The sequence below is a fragment of the Protopterus annectens genome, chromosome 15.part0, assembly GCF_019279795.1.
Source record: "Protopterus annectens isolate FY-2018-M chromosome 15.part0, PAN1.0, whole genome shotgun sequence".
Classification (NCBI taxonomy): Eukaryota; Metazoa; Chordata; order Ceratodontiformes; family Protopteridae; genus Protopterus; species Protopterus annectens.
Window position 1 is genome coordinate 183,114,425 of NC_056749.1, and position 16,162 is coordinate 183,130,586.

The window sequence follows — 16,162 nt, forward strand, 5'->3', positions numbered from 1 at the left end:
AGATTGCTAGGATAGCGCACTCTGTCATCATAGAGAATGTCACAGACATGTGTACCATAGGCAGCAGCTTGCCTTTTGTAGGTAATGCTCATGAACAGCTGATTGCCTGTGCACCAGTCTGTCACTCAGACATGCTAATTGCATTCAGAATAGCTGGGTTGCATTTTCATTAGCCAAAGTCATGGCAACAGAGTGCTGTATTTGAGGCCTTCATGTAGGACCCTTTTCCTGGCCTGTGAGAAGGACATTATGAAGGTGTGGGGATGTCCACTGTTTGGATTTATGTGGTACATCCACAGTTTTGCATGCTATGTTTGGCCATTGTGAACAGACTTTCTGATTATGTGGCAGTTTACTGTTTAACAATGTGGGTTGAGGTCAGTAAGGAAACAGATGTGAGTTTAATCATTTGCATCAGAATATGCATGCTGCTGCAGTAGCTGCTGGTCTATCAGCTGTATATGTTTGTAGGGGAAGACTTTGACACATGTCCCTGTCACTTGACCATCCTCCCACCCCTTTATGTATAGGTGTTGTGTGGATTCCATGTTCTAGGTGTCTGGGAGGTATGGTAGGTCTGTAGCAGGTAGCTGAACATATACTGATGCATATGTTGCAGGCTGCAGCTGCTGTAGTCTGCCCAGGAGCCATACTTGGGATTGCGAACACATTGTGGGATAGCAAGCTGTATATGTGAGTGAGGGAGCAGTGTCAGCTCTGTTATCACAGCATAGCCAGGGTGAGGGTACCCTTAACAGTCCAGGTGAGGCATGTGCCTCTGGTACATATATGTAATAATGTCACCCAGAGAGCGGTAGGCAACATTTAGGACACCTGTACATATTTGTGAAGTGTCCCAAACTAAAGGCCTATGAGGAGCTAATATGGGTGGCAGTGACTGCAGTAGCAGAAAAAGTTCTGCTTAAAATTGCACAGCTCAGTCATTTAATTGCTCTGACAACCATGTACTTGACATGCAACACACTGGAATGGAAGCCAGGACTGTGGGTGGAAAAATGCTAAGCATGCTAGGAATGTGACTGACTGAGCTACAGAGTCAATACTATAGCAGCTGTATTTGCAAGACATATGTGCATGCATATGGTCTGTTACACAGGATTGGCATGAACATTTGATCAGATGTGTATGACGTGTGACACTGAACTGTCTGTCATGATTTCATAATCTCAATGTGTACTGACTTGACAGTACGTCAGCACACAGCATAGGTTGTGTGACAAATGTAGGTGGCACAACTGAGGACATTAAGCAACAGTCTGAAGTTGTCATCTCTACCTGATATCCTAGGCCTCATGTACATCCATCAACATTTATTTGTCTGTATACTGGTGTGGTGTCTGTATCACAGTCCCAAGTATGTTGTCATTTTTCCCATTATATGTACAAGCAGTATGTCACTGGCAATAAGGATATGTTTATGGAAACACCTGTTATTCCTCAGAGCTGAGTGGCCTAGTGGGCTATTGCACAGTGTCATAGTTGGCGGGGTCCCTGGTTCGGGACTTACCAGGGTGATAATTTTTGCTGATCTGCAGAACAGTGTCAGAAAGACAGAAGGTGATTAAAGCAGTTTTAAGTTGCTTTAAGCAGGTTTGTGTGGGTTTGCATGATATGCCACGATGTGAAGCAGCACTTCTCCCTGCTTAAACCCACAATATTTCCAAAAAACGAAAAGAAAAAAAGTGGTGAAATGGGGGCAAGCAGGGGGAAAAACAATTTGAAAGGCAAGTAGGGATATGCAGGACAGGTGTAGGAACGGACCATAGCTCTTGATTTCTTCTACAGTAACACCTGTGCAGGTTGTGTACAATTTGGGATTTGGAGCCTCACATCCCAGAGGGAGCATTGTGGGTGACATAACTTTGTTGATTAATTGCTGTAATCATTGATTGTGGGCAGTGTACATGGGGGCAAAATGGAGAGCTATGTATGGGGTGATTTGTTTTTGTGGAACAGATGTCTTTTTTTTTTAAGGAGAGTGTGGAATGTTAGGGATGGGGTTTAGATATGTGTGGGGAAGTACGTTGGGTAGGAGCAGTAGCATTTGCAAACAGACAAGATGGACAAAACACCAGACATGGGTGGTGTATGATACATGAGGGGGGTTAAACACCTTGGACGGGGAGGGTGTTGTGGAATTGGAGGACCAAGTGCCCCCATATGGTAGCAGTGGGACTGAGCTCCCCACCCATAGGCAGTCACCACTGCTCCTCCACGGCCCTGAAGGTGGCTATGCCTGCATCAGCATAACTACATTCAGAAACGTATATAGCTGAAATGCAAAGGTTAACACAAGACAATCCTAAGGGAAACATACTATAATACCTCACATATTACTATTCAAGGTTCAGATCTTATAGTGCAGAACAAATATCAAAATGCAGTACATCTTGTAATACAGCTCCACATCTGCACTTTAGTAAAACAGTTTATCGGACAACCTTCAGCCACTTCATGGTATTATACCCATGTTTACTTCACAACACTTGTAATACTCAATTTCTTGACCAACAGCCAAAATACACACAACATTTGGCACAACAAACCTTTATTGAGGGTGACATGAAACAGTTAAGTCTTTTTATTCTTGAGCACTTTACATAATGCAGGCATTACTAACTTTATTTCCTTAACAATTCTGACTGCAGGTGTACTTTATTTCCTGAAAATTATGAATGCAGATGATTATATTCCCTTCACATTATGAACCCAGTTGTACTTTATTACCAGAACATTATTAATACAGTATACAGTTGTTATTCATTAACATCATTAATGCAGTAGTGAATTGCTTTCCTTAACATTATCAGGTTTCATGCTTTTATGTATATTGAACTGTACTTGGCATTACTCAATTATATCAGTCAAGATCTATGAAATTATTCATTGCAGTACACTCAAAACAGAATTTTTCTACTGGCAGTTACTACTGTACTCTCTTAATTATATTACTATATATTGCAGGATATATCTGTACTCGCCACACTCTCAACGCAACCTGACCAGGTGCCCTGCATGGGCCTCCAGGTTGCGAGCTCTCTCCTCTGCAGCTTTGTGGAGAGAAACACACCATTATGCGTACCTGTCTATCAGATATTCATACTAGACTTTGGTAAATCAATGCTTCCTATACTTACAAACTTGTGGGGCATTGTCATCCCGAGCATCTTGGATCCACTGGGCCAAGAGTTCTCCCTTCCTATGCTTCAGGTCGTCATTGTGGTGATACACCTGCTCACCAGCTTGGGGATGCCAGTTGCAGTGGTGAGGTCGCATGCCCAGAAAGTCCCAGGCCTCTGATTTGTATTTGGACCACTGGTACTGGCCCTGCAGCAGCCGGATGTCATGGTCGTTTATGAGGAGCCCAGCCATGACCCTGGACTCCAACATGCCCCACCACTGCACCTGGAAGCACGTACCCTCTCCAACTCCTGCCATAGCTCCTGCACAGATCAAATTCCAGCAGGTACTGGCTGTATTCCTGCCTGTTCATAGGTAGGTACTAGGCTATCAGCCCAAGGGCCTAAGTAAGCCTAGCCAACAAGAATCCCTGGCTTACGCTGCCCAAGAAAGTTAATTTCCTGTGCCTCTGTTGAGCAGAGCACAAAAGTGATCCCCGGGATGGATTTCCTATTTCCCATCCACTCCTCAAGATTTTTCTTGAAGAGTGCTAATGAGGAACTTTGCTTGACATAGATGGGTAGCTTGTTTCAGAGTATAGGAAGTCTCTGCGACAGGAATCTATCCCTTCAGCATGTCCTGTTTATTGTGGTGACAAAGTTTAGGTCCCTAGAGTGTGTAGCTCAGAGGGATTGGGGTTTCTTTAGGTGTAGCATGTCCAACAGCTCTGGATTTAACATAGCTTTATATGTTGGGCAGAGATCTCCTTGGTGTAGGCGATATGCTACAGAGTAAAGCTGGAGCTTTTTGAGACGGTCAGTGTAGGGCATCTGTTTGAGGCCAGTAATCCTCTTTGTGAGGTACTTCTGTGGCTTTTCCAGCTGCTGCAGATGTCTTGTGAGGTACATTCCAAAAGGGGCGTTGTACTCTATAATGGGTCCAATGAGTGCCGAGTAGAGGGGAACAATGAGCTCTTTTTTCCTCGATGAGAGCCCTTTTGTGATGAGGTGTGCCACATAGAAGGATTTCCTGACTACTGTGGTGATATGATTATCAAAGGAGAGAGGGTCTATATTATAAGATTGACAGTTGAAAACATCAGACACCATATGGTTGATGTCTTCAAACATCAAACTTACAGAAACAACAACAAAAAAAAAACCCAGAAAAAAGTACCCTAACGGGTTTGAAGTCAGATATGGAGTCTGCAACTTTTACAGTGTGGGTTCTGTCAGTGAGCCAGTTGGCAACCCATCTTGTGATATAGTGATTTATACCTAGTTTAGTGAGTTTAGCTATAATTCCAGAATAGGGGATGGTGTTGAAAGCCTTGGCAAAGTCAAGATAGGCTGTGTGAACCACCTTACCCTTGTCTACAGCTTTGGTGACTGCCTCAAAGAAGTCAATCAGGTTCAGAAAGCATGATCTGCCTTTCACAAACCCGAACTGGGTGGGGTCCAGAGTTTGGAGGTTACCAATGTCTTTGAGTTCCATGATACAGTCCATGGCCTTGTAGACCAGGCTCAGGCTAATAGGGCGATAGTTCCCAGGATCAGTGGTGGCTCCCCCTTTGTGCAGTGGGATAACTGTTGCTGTGTGCCATTCATTGGGCACAAAGCCTGACGTGAGACTAGGATTGGATATGGTGCTTAGGTGGGGAGCCAGTTCATTCTGAAGTTCATGTAAAATGCAGCCTGGGATGTTGTCCGGTCCCATGGATGCTGTGGTTTTGGTTTTAGAGAGTGCAGCTTTTACCTGGATAGATGTGATTACACGGACTCTGCATTCTTCCTTTATAGATATGGGCCCTTTAGGGGGTGAGAGGGGGTAAGGTTAGCACTGACCCTATCTGCCAGGATATTGGCAATATCAGTTGGTTCTGTAATTTTCGTGCCATTGTGCTGTAACTTGAGCACATCTGGGTGTTGCCATTGTGATTCTTGACATAGCTATAGAATGCTTTGTGGTTGCCCTTAGAATTAGTGGAGATTTTGTTTTTGTAGCTAGCTTTGGAGGCTCTTATAAGGGATCTCAGCTTCTTACTGAGGCTGACCAGGGAGCTCCTCCACTCATGGGATTTTACTCTTTTGCAACAGTTTCTTCCTTCCTTCTATTGTAGAGTCTTATGGCAGGGGATCACCAGATTGGCTTCCTTTGTTTGGAGGATAGCATCTTGGTTCTGTTTGGGATAGCATGATCCATGCACTCGTGTGAGTGCTTATAGAGTGCATTTTTGTAGGATTCAGCAGTCGTAAATGTATTGTCCACCTGCATGGGTGTCATGAAGTTCGCCACTTCTGTCTTAAGAAGCATGAAGTTGACTTTGGAGAAATTTTTTACCGTAGTTTACTTAATGGTGGGTGGGGGTGGGATGCGGATATCTAGGGTGATTAGCTTATGGTCAGATCTGACCAATGAGGAGTTGACTTTAGGTGTGGAACACTGGTCACTCATGTTGGTAATGACTAGGTCTAGGATATTGTTGCCCCTGGTGGGGGTGTGGATAAGTTGATCCAAGGCATTGGAATTTATGAATTCCAGAAAGCATTGAGCGAAGGAGTTGGTACATGAGTAGTTTTCCCAGTTAATGGTGGGGTAGTTGAAATCGCCCATTATTAGGGTGTTTGGTTGAATCCTAATATTTTCCAGTATATCAAGAAAAGAGGAGTGGGAATCCTGGGGTATGGTGGGGGATCTGTAGCAAGCTACAATTTAAATTGAAGTTTTGCCCAGAGTTAGTTACACTTGGATAATCTTGGATGCATTATGCTGCACAACTAGCCCGGAGGTGTGGATATCCTTAATGAATATGAACACACCTTCACCTTTGGTGTTGTGGTCCAGGTTAGATGGCTGAAAAGTGTGGTATGAGTTATAGCCTAGTAATACAGGGGTGCTGTCTAGAGTCTTGAACCAGGTCTCAGTCACTGCACAGATATCGATGTTCTCCATTTTAAGGAGTGCTTCAAGTGAGTTCATTTTGAGATTTAGACTTCTAGCATTGTGTAGCATTACCCTCAGTTTTTGCTTGCCTGTTCTTGTTACTGTGGCGAATTTGTCATTTGAACCTTGCCTGAAAAAGGCACTATAGGAGCGGCAAGACCCTTAGCCAGTGTCCGGAATCCCAGGGGCGACAGGTGCAGGCCATCTCTGGCAAAGCATCATTGTCTGTCGACCATGTCATCCCAAGCTGACAGATACTGGATCCCTTTAGAATTACACCAGAAGCTTAGCCAATTGTTGAAGTCAATCATTTTGTCCTTGTACTGTGGTATCATTCTGGGTGATGGCAGGATGCTATTCAGGGCTAGGGTCATACATGCCTGGGCTACAAGATCAGAGAGCTCTTCCATGTCTTTTTTCATGTAGTCCAGGGAGGTACATCTCAGGTCGTTCACACCAGCATAGACAATGACAGAGTCATATTTGTACTTGTGGAGTGACCTGAGTGCGTGGTTTATGTGGTGGATTCTGACACCCGACAGGCAGCTGATAGTAACCTTCTTGTTTAGCCTGGTGAGTGGGACATCAGTGTGCCTGACTATAGAGTCACCTATGACTAGTGTGTTGCATACATTGTTTTGCCTTATGGGCTGTGGTTTATTGGCACACTGAGTCTGTGGGCTGTATGTCATTTGGGTTGTGTTGGGGGGGTGGAGGCTGCTTGCGTTTCTGCTTTGGAGATCTCTGTTGCTTGAGCAGATTATTATTGAGAGCCTCTGTGAATGTTTGTGTTTCTATGTGTGAATTTTGGTGGTGTAGGTTTAGTGGGACTATGTGATGAGTGTGGTATGGTGCAAGTGTTTACCTTCTCCTCTTGACTGTCAAGTTCAGTCCTGGTTGCAGAGAGGTTTACCTCCTGTTTGGCTAGATAAGTGCATCTCTCACAGGTTGTGGTGTTGGGTGGTAGGAGGAGAGGGTTGTCTGTGTACATGAGGCAATTGCTACATTGCCCCAAGATGCTCAGATTCATCAGATAGACTGCAGAGAACACTGGGAGATGACCCTTGGACTTGCCTGAATAAAAAATTACTTTCCTCTAGACAAGTGAGTATAAGAGCTGTTTTTCTCTAAGCAAGTTAGGAAAGTAAGTACAGAAACTGTTTTCCTCTAGGTAAAGAGGAAGGGTGAGTGCTGCAGTAATTTGTAGCTTATTTAGTGCTAACAAGTTCTGAACAAGTGCTGAGCATGAATAAGCAAATTCAAGTGCTAAAACTAAGCATCTGTACCTGGATCTTGTGGTAGATAGGCTACCTAGTGCTTACTACTCCTACTGATAAGCTAGAATGCTTCCCTCCAACACAGAAAGGCTTTGGGGGCTCAGAAGCTTGCAAACTGTCCTGGATACAGCAAATCTGTATCTGGACTAGACTAGTTACAGGAAAGGTGGGAAACAAGCTTAGACATTTTTTTTTGGAAAGTGGGAAGGGTGAAAGGAAAAACAGAAGATAATTCAAAATTAAGGACCTAAGTGGCTTGCCCTTCACAAATGCTCTGTCAGTATTAGGTAAAATGAGCTAGTGACACTAGACTGGGATCGAGCTGAACAGGTGGGACTGATTGGAGTGTCTGAGGTCAAAGTATGATCTCGGTTGAGTGAGTAAATGAAACAGACCCAGGAGGAGTGTTCAAACACAAATTTACAGGAGGGGCAGGTAATTCCAAAGCCACCAAGATTAATATCACAACAAGAACAGGGAGAGTGGGCGGGAAACTAACTGCAGAGACAGAGAGAGACCACAGTATTCTATGAAACAATTAAATAGAAAAATAAATAACTATAGAGAGAGACAGACCACAATATTCAATGAAACAATTAAATAGACAAAAAAATAAAATGTAGTACAATCGTTAACACTGCAAGTTTATACATAACTCAGCTAGTAATGCAGTTGATTGTAGGTATGTAGCAGAAGCCAAACAACTCGGACATTGAGCAGATATTGTTCAGCTTAAATATGGCTGTTTTCCCACCCTTTGCCATCTTTGGACCATTTTTAAAAATGCTAAGTGAAGCTTAGCACTGTACAAACCTACTAAACTTAGCTGAGCAGTGCTTAAACTGGCAAATGCTTATCAATGCCCAAACCAACTAAGTGGAGCTGCGTGTTGCTAAGTACTGCTAAAACAGGTCCTGTTTAAGCATTGCTTGGCTTGGCTTAACAATGCTTCACAGAACTTAGTTATGGGCAAACCAGATTTTTTTAAAAATAAAAAAATATATTGAAAGAGTAATTGTTCATTAATGATACTTTATTATTATGTGTATCTAATTTACTTTATATGTGACTTTAATGTACTGGACACTTCTGTGTAACTGGGACTTTTATTCTTGGGTCTCCACTGAAAATGGGTTTCTGGTCCAGCTGGACTAACCTGGTTAACAAATGTCAATGTATACATAATTAAAAAAATATATATTTTTATAATATTTTCCTATCCTATGTAAAAGCTGAATGGCCTGTCCATGTATTTGAACCATGTATCTACTGCACACAAGGCCATGACTCATACCATTCAGCTACCGAGGCTATGGTGATTACCGCTATACATTTCTATATAGCTCAGTCACGTTTAAGCAGTGATGATCACTGCACTGTACAAACCCGCTTAGCTATGCTTAAACTCAACCTTTCCTAAATTAAATGCATCCGGTTTCTATTTTTAGCACATGTCTATTGCTAAGTGCCTCACCGCTCAAACACACAAAAAAAATATTTAAACGTGTTTAACTTTATTAAAGTGCCATCTGGCACTTGAGCAGTGCAGGGGGTGTCTTATTCATCTCTGGACACTGTAGCACACCCCTAAACTGATTCTGTAACTGTGTTACACTGCTCTCTCTCAGTAGAGAGCCTTCATTAATATGCAAGGGACGCTGCCGAGGGGGAGCTGCAGACAATTGCACAATTCCTACACAGAGTTTATTAAATCTGGGGGATAGTATTAATGCTTCGATTACCATGTTTAGTTTAAAAGTGAAATCAATTCTTAGCTGATCCTTTTATCCAAATAAATCACTGTAAATAAATGATATCTAAGGTGAACATAATAGTTTCTATACATGTAAATTTATAATATCTGAGCTGGTCCAAAAACATTCCAATAATCTTTAATATAGGAAGGAAGCTTCTGCATAATGGGATTTAAAATATTTTTCAAATATATAGTAGAACTAGCAGTTTTAATGTGGTCTAACAAATGTATTTTCTCTGTTTTAATAATGTATATACATTCAGAAACAATAAGGGTACATATAAATGTGGAAATTTGTTCTATTTGCACATATATTTTGGAAGGATTGACGGTCACTTTATTTTACAGCATATGGGAGAAATGACATATGGATTATTATAGTGGTAGAACACAGGGAGTAGTTTATATAGCCTTGTGTTGTTCATGTCATAGTTTTTTTGTAGGAATGAGAACAAGGCAGCTAGAAAAAAAGTTTAGGTACATTTATGATATAAAAAGTGCACTGAAATAATGCTTTATTTAGGTATGCATGCACAATCTATCATATACAAAGTTTGTGTTTTCTGTTTTAGAACATCTACTTATTGATCTTGGCAGGTGATTATATAAAAATACTTATCTAAAATTTTAAAAGCACCAGGCTTAAATAGGATTTTAAATAGTGTTTTTTAATGTAGCCATTAACTATTAAGATTTGAATTTAGTTAAATGTGTGATTTTTATTTTAGAACTGAAGTATATATTTGAATGTACAAAGTGCAGTTTATTGGTCATGTGATTTAGAGAAAAGTATTTAAAGTAATTGAAAATATATTTTTTATCTGAGGAAGTTTAGTCATACAGATGAAGCTATTGTCTTATACCAGTGTATTAAATTGCGTTGGTGCCTTTTTCCAGCCCTATAGAGTTCATTGTTTACCCATTTGTATTGGTCAGGACATGTGAGAAGTAAACACCAAACATGAACAGTCAAAGCACTGATCCCTGCAGAACTCCACTTGTGACCCTCCTTTTAATGGAGTTGAAGTTGCCTATTCTTATCTCTTGCATCTTCTGTGAATGTCAGCAGGTGGCATATAGGTTTATTTGTATTTTTTATAATTTTCTTACTGTACCTGAGTAGGAACTAGTATTGAATGCATGGGACAAGTCCAGATAGGCCATATGAACTGATTTTTCCCATGTCCTTGGTCTGTGTGACCTTCTCAATGTCTTCCAGTTCATGGGCACAAAGCCAGTTTCAATGCTGAGATTAAAAATCTTTATTATAGAGGGATAAACATCCTCTTTTAAGCCATTTAGGAGGCCCCCTTTTATGTTATCAGGAACCATAGATGCTGTGTTTGCCTTGGAGAGTGCCCTTAGGACCTGTTCTCCAATGATAATGTGTGGTGTGGCTCTGAAGTGGTGATGTGGAGGGATAGTTGACTGAAGTTTGCACTAAATTTATCTGCCATTATGTTTACAGTGTTTGGTGCAGTAAACATGGTGCTATTTACCACCAGTTTTGGCACACTGCTGCGTATTTCCTTTGTTTCCTAACATAGCTGAAGAATGACTCATTATCTGTAGCTTGTGTGGATATATTCAACTAGAGTCTGGCTTTTCTGGTTTAGACTATCTTCCTTATTTGCTTTTTTCTTTTGTTGTATGGCTTGTTTATGGCATGTGTCCACTAAGGTGTTTTTATTTGTAGATTTTATTTTTCTCCTTTCAAGTGGGAACAGCTGCAGAGGGAAGAAAAGCTATCTAGAAAGGCAAAGACGGTTATATAGGATTAAACTAGTGTGGAACAAGAGCAGGGCCATGTATCCAGTAAGTGTTTGAGTTTGTTTGAAAAGTTTATTATTGCAGTTTTGTCCATGGATTGCAACATATACCACATTTTTTGCAGTCATAATTTTTGATTAGAGATGTTCTATTAGTTTCAGAATGGATTAACGTAGTATTGACAGTGACATATTTACTGCAGTCACTTGATCAGATCATCTAGGATAGTCAGTTTCTGGAGCATAGTAGCATGTTCTCGTCTCATTACTAGCTTTGGAGTGGAGTAGGATCATAACTCTTGCATAATAGAGGTGTACATAGTCTGTGGTTGGGTCACAGCTGAAAGAGAGAGTGAAACTGGCATTACATTACCTGAAAGTCATTGTTCTTTTTGGCAGGTGCAGTAACCTAAAAGTGAGAGTAATAAAGCAAGGGGAAATGAGGTACTAGGTGGGCTTGCCCCCCCCCCCCAGAAAAACACTTACTACTGTCACACTGCCATAAAGTGATGTGCCTGCATTATGAGTATTACTAGAATGTGTATTCAAGCTGTCAGTTGAGTTTTAGTGATCAGCCTTCCTTGACGTAAACTTGGATAAATTAAATTGATTTTAGTAAAGCTTATTTGTATGTACTGTAAGTACAGCCCTTCTCTCTACCCTGTGGTTTGATTTTCAAGTCCACTTTGACCCATGAGTAGGATATGATGACGATTAATGTTCCTTGTTCTTCTATATATAAAATTGCTATGCTTTCCTATCTTGGGTACAGTTCACACTGTAGTAAGGTCTTCATGCTTGCAGTTTAGTTTGGATACTCTAATCATGCAGCCTCCCAGAGAAAAAAATGATCTAATTTTTTATTATCTTTCAGAGATTGCTCCTTGTTCATGATGTAATACCTCTGCAGTGAGAATAATGAAGTAAGAAGGGGGTACCAAAATACTTGGCATATTTCATTTGCTCATAACTTTACATGCCTGAATACTTCTGTTATACACATTTGTGTACTCAAGCTGCTTGGGGTTTAATTTCTGCAAGTCTTCTCAATGCCCATAATATATCCAAAATTGTCCACTTTTGCAGTTTATATGGAGATGCATCTATTCGTAGCATATTTAAGTATGATTGAACATTCCTTTTTTTATATTAGTTCTGTTGCTCCTACTACTATTGGAACTACCCAGGCATCTTTCTTCCACATTACTCTTATTTCTGCTTGCAAATCCTGGTATTTTGGAACTTTATCTCTCTCCGTGAATAAGAAAATGTAATTGCTGGGTGTAGTAATTTCAGTCATCAGTGCTACATTTGGCTTTTTTTTCTTTGACTACTATATTTGATTTGATTTTCTTGTATCTACTTATTGAACTGTTTGTAATGGATGATCCCTTGTGTATAAACTTAACCTTTCTCAATAAGGCTTTGTGGTTTGTTTCCAATGTTTCTGTATTTTGGTGTTTGCACAATCCCCACATTACAGTGTCTTTCAATGTACAGACCCTCAGCCACAAATGTATCACACCTAATAATGAGATTTTTGACCGTTTCCAGTTCGATTTTACAGAAAATATATTTCTGTTTCTCCCACTTTTTTAGTGGACTCTGTAAACCAACGTGTAGGTAGCCCACTATCTTGGGCTGCCATAGTTAGCCTTTCATCTTTTGGTTTCAATTTACCTCTCCTTAACCATTCCTGCTTCAATTCCTGATCAGCATGATGTTCTAGACGTTTTCTATACTTGCTACTACAGTTGTGGATTTTCCAATTCTCCTCACTTTTCTGATCCTTTTGCTTAGATTCTTTCTTTTGTTTTCAGGGGACTTCGAGTCGCTGTCTGATTTTTTTTGTCTACTTCTGGTTTGATTCCCATTCCTTCTTTGTTCCGGAATGCTTCTGCTAAACTAAGAAAATGCCATCTTAAGGCGACTTCACTTTTTCTTTTAGAACTTTCATTATGTTTGGCTTTTATGAGGTCAGCAAATATGTATGCTGTCCCACTACTGCAAATCTAAACATGTAGTCAATTTTGAGGAGGCCCATACCTCTTTCAGAGTGAGGGATGCATCATTTTGGTATGTACTGTTTTTTTTTTGTATATCATTTGGACATCTTGAAGCATTTTTCTTTTGTGTTCAACTGATTCGATACTTTTTGGGGCCAGTAAATCACACCAAAGCTGTAAGTTAGAATAGGGAGATCAAATTGCTTTATAGCTTGGTGTTTATTTCTAGATTTCAAAGCAGTTATCAATACTAGCTTTACTTTACTAAAGTATTTCTTCCTGAGCTTTATTTGTTCATGTTTTATTGCTGACCCTTTATTCATTCCAAATAGTTATACACTCCTTCCTGGTCAAGTTCATTTATATCACATTTCTGTCCCAGGCTATTTTCTTGGTACTGCAGCTTTCCTTTTTAAATGTTGCTTTTGTACATTTATTAGGCCCAGATATGATTTTCTTTAATCTGACAGCGATTTGTAACCATTTGTAAATTGTAGTTTCAGCCCCTCATCTGATGCAATTTATATCGTACACAAAATATAAATGAGATGTCTTAAACCAGGTCGGTTTTTAAGAGTTAATCTGTAACCATACCCCAGTCTATTAGGTAAACAGCTTAATGGGTTAAGAGCAAAGCAAAGCAGCAGCAGTGACAAAGAATTGCTCTGGAATACCCCCCCCTCGTTTAATTTTTACAGGGATACTAAACAAGGGCCTTACAGAAACAGATGCTGCTTGGTGCCAGAGCCATGGGCAGCTCACCAAGAAAGAAATGTATAGTTATTTGGGAAAAAAAAAAAAACATGTATCCGATTACCATATAGGTGGGTACACACACTAAACACGAAAGTTTGATAAGAGACTTAGGGACACAGGTGGACAGGTCTCTCACCGGTAAAACCACATCGCCACAACAGTCAGGAAATCCTCTCTGTCATGCATGCCTACTCAGAGGGCGATCCTTGCTTAACATGTCAAACCCAGCTTTGGTCCTTTCAAAGGAACCTTGTGATTTTGGGATGGAAAAAAAAAATTCACCCGGGATCACATCAGTCTCCTGCTAGACAGGGGGATAGTAATTTGCTGTTTATCATAACTTAGTTGCAAAGTGGTTGGCCACTGTTGTATAGTCGCTGCAATGTAAGGGTTTAGCTTATACATCTGTAAGCATTCCTTTACCCAGAAATGTAGGATGCTGTGAAAAGCTTTTTTTCCCCCCTCAATCTATCCATGCCATACTTTTACACACATGGTTATATTTTAGTTTAATAGCTAATGATCCTTTGTTCCAGAGACATTTATTATTATTTTTTTGTTGTTTTGCCATAACTGAATTTTTTTCTGGGTTTCTATAAACTATGCCTGCATTGGTTCCAGTACAGAGTTTGTATATTGTTGGAAGGCAAAAACAGACCAACAAAGGGTCAGCCATAGTGGCCATAGTGGTTATGGGCGGGGGTCTTATACAAAGATGTTAAATGGAGATCATGATCGCTAAAGATAGAAATATATAAGACTATCATTTATGAAACCATAATAAATATTCCATTTAAACTAAATTCTTGCACAACTTGTAGGATAAAAAAATATATTTAAATCTCATACACCATGAGAGACACAGTACATGGTTTGCTACACCCATAGGAAATCTCAGTTGTCCTTTTCCTTAAATATCATTTTCCTCTTTGAACCACTTGTACCAATACACAGGAGATTCAAAGACCATTTTTTATTAACTTGTACTGTGTTTTTCCAATAGAAAATTCATCTATTTAATATTCATAGCATGTTCATCATTGTTTATACTGGCAAGCAGAATCTCTAAACTTGCTAAATTCAGGATGTATTTTGTTTGTTCCATTACATCCATTTTATTCAAAACTTTGTTCTTGCTCTGTAAAGTGCAGGATGAGATTCATGTAAGTTAATTTCTCAGTTGTGTTCCTGCCAGTTTTTCAGCAGTTCCACATTGTTCATTGCTGTGTTCTAGGCTAACGAACACTAGGGTCTTTTTAAGCCTAGCCATGCACCCTAAATCCCTGATAAGTTCTGATATCCTTGAGAAGTATAAGCAGGGGTTTGGAAGATGAAACATTTTTAACCAGGGGCCTGGGAGATGAACCACATACTGGCTGAGTGTGTCCATTAGAGAGACAGATGGTAAACTAGGGATGAATTTCCATTTTCCCATCCAATTGTCCAAGGATTAGGGAGGAACTCTGCTTCACATGGATGGGGAGCCTGTTCCAGAGAAAGGGTAGTCTCTGAGATATATACATATTTCTCCAGCAAGTCCTATTTGTATCACAGGCAAGGTTTAAGTATTTAGAATGGTTAATTCTGGTGCTGATTGTTTTTGCAGATGTGCAGCAGGCTCATCAGGGTGCATTCTGTCAAGGCCTTTTATCACAGGCATAGATCTCCCCTCAACAGCCTTTAGGAGACTGAATACAGGTATAGGGCTTTGAGACTGTTTGCACAGGACAGGTCACTTACACCATGTATTCTTTTAGTGTGGAACCTCTGTGGACATTCGATATGTTGGATGTGCATGGTTAGGTATGTACCAAAGGGGGCCTCTGAATGCTCAATACAGTGGAACACTGACTTCCTTGGGCCTAGATGCTGCACCTTTGTTTATAAGTTGTATAACATACTGTGGCTTCCTCATTATTCTAGACATGTGATGGTCAAAGACTAAATTACTGTGTGTGAGTGTGTGTGTGTGTGTGTGTGTGTGTGTGTGTGTGTGTGTGTGCGCGCATGCCAAAATCCCTGACTACCAGGTCGACGGTTAGGGGATGTGTTGTCAGTATGATTGTTATCAAGGTGGATGCCTAACAAAAGGATACTATTATGCATTTCTTGGCATTTAGTTTGTCCGTGACCGTGACGCAAGTTATTTCTGTGTCAGTGCTTCCTGTAGAACATTAGTGTCTGTGGGGGATTCTATGACTGTTCTTTGCAATAATCTCCAAATTTGGTCAGCCAGAGGTCCTTGACATTGGCCTTGACTTCAGGCATGCTGTTGTACTACATGTAAATAATGTAGGACTTGTTTTACTAATAAATATGCACTTTTTTTTTTGCCAAAGGAGATGGTTCTATATTGTACAGTTGAATGTTCAATGTAATTAATTTGTTGCTTTGGTTTACCACTTTATTAGCTTAAGTTGTGGCTGAAAGAATAATTATTTGCAGTGGTCATTTAGAACCAGATTTTCACTTCCCAATTTCAGCACCTGAAATAACTACTCATCAACATCAGAC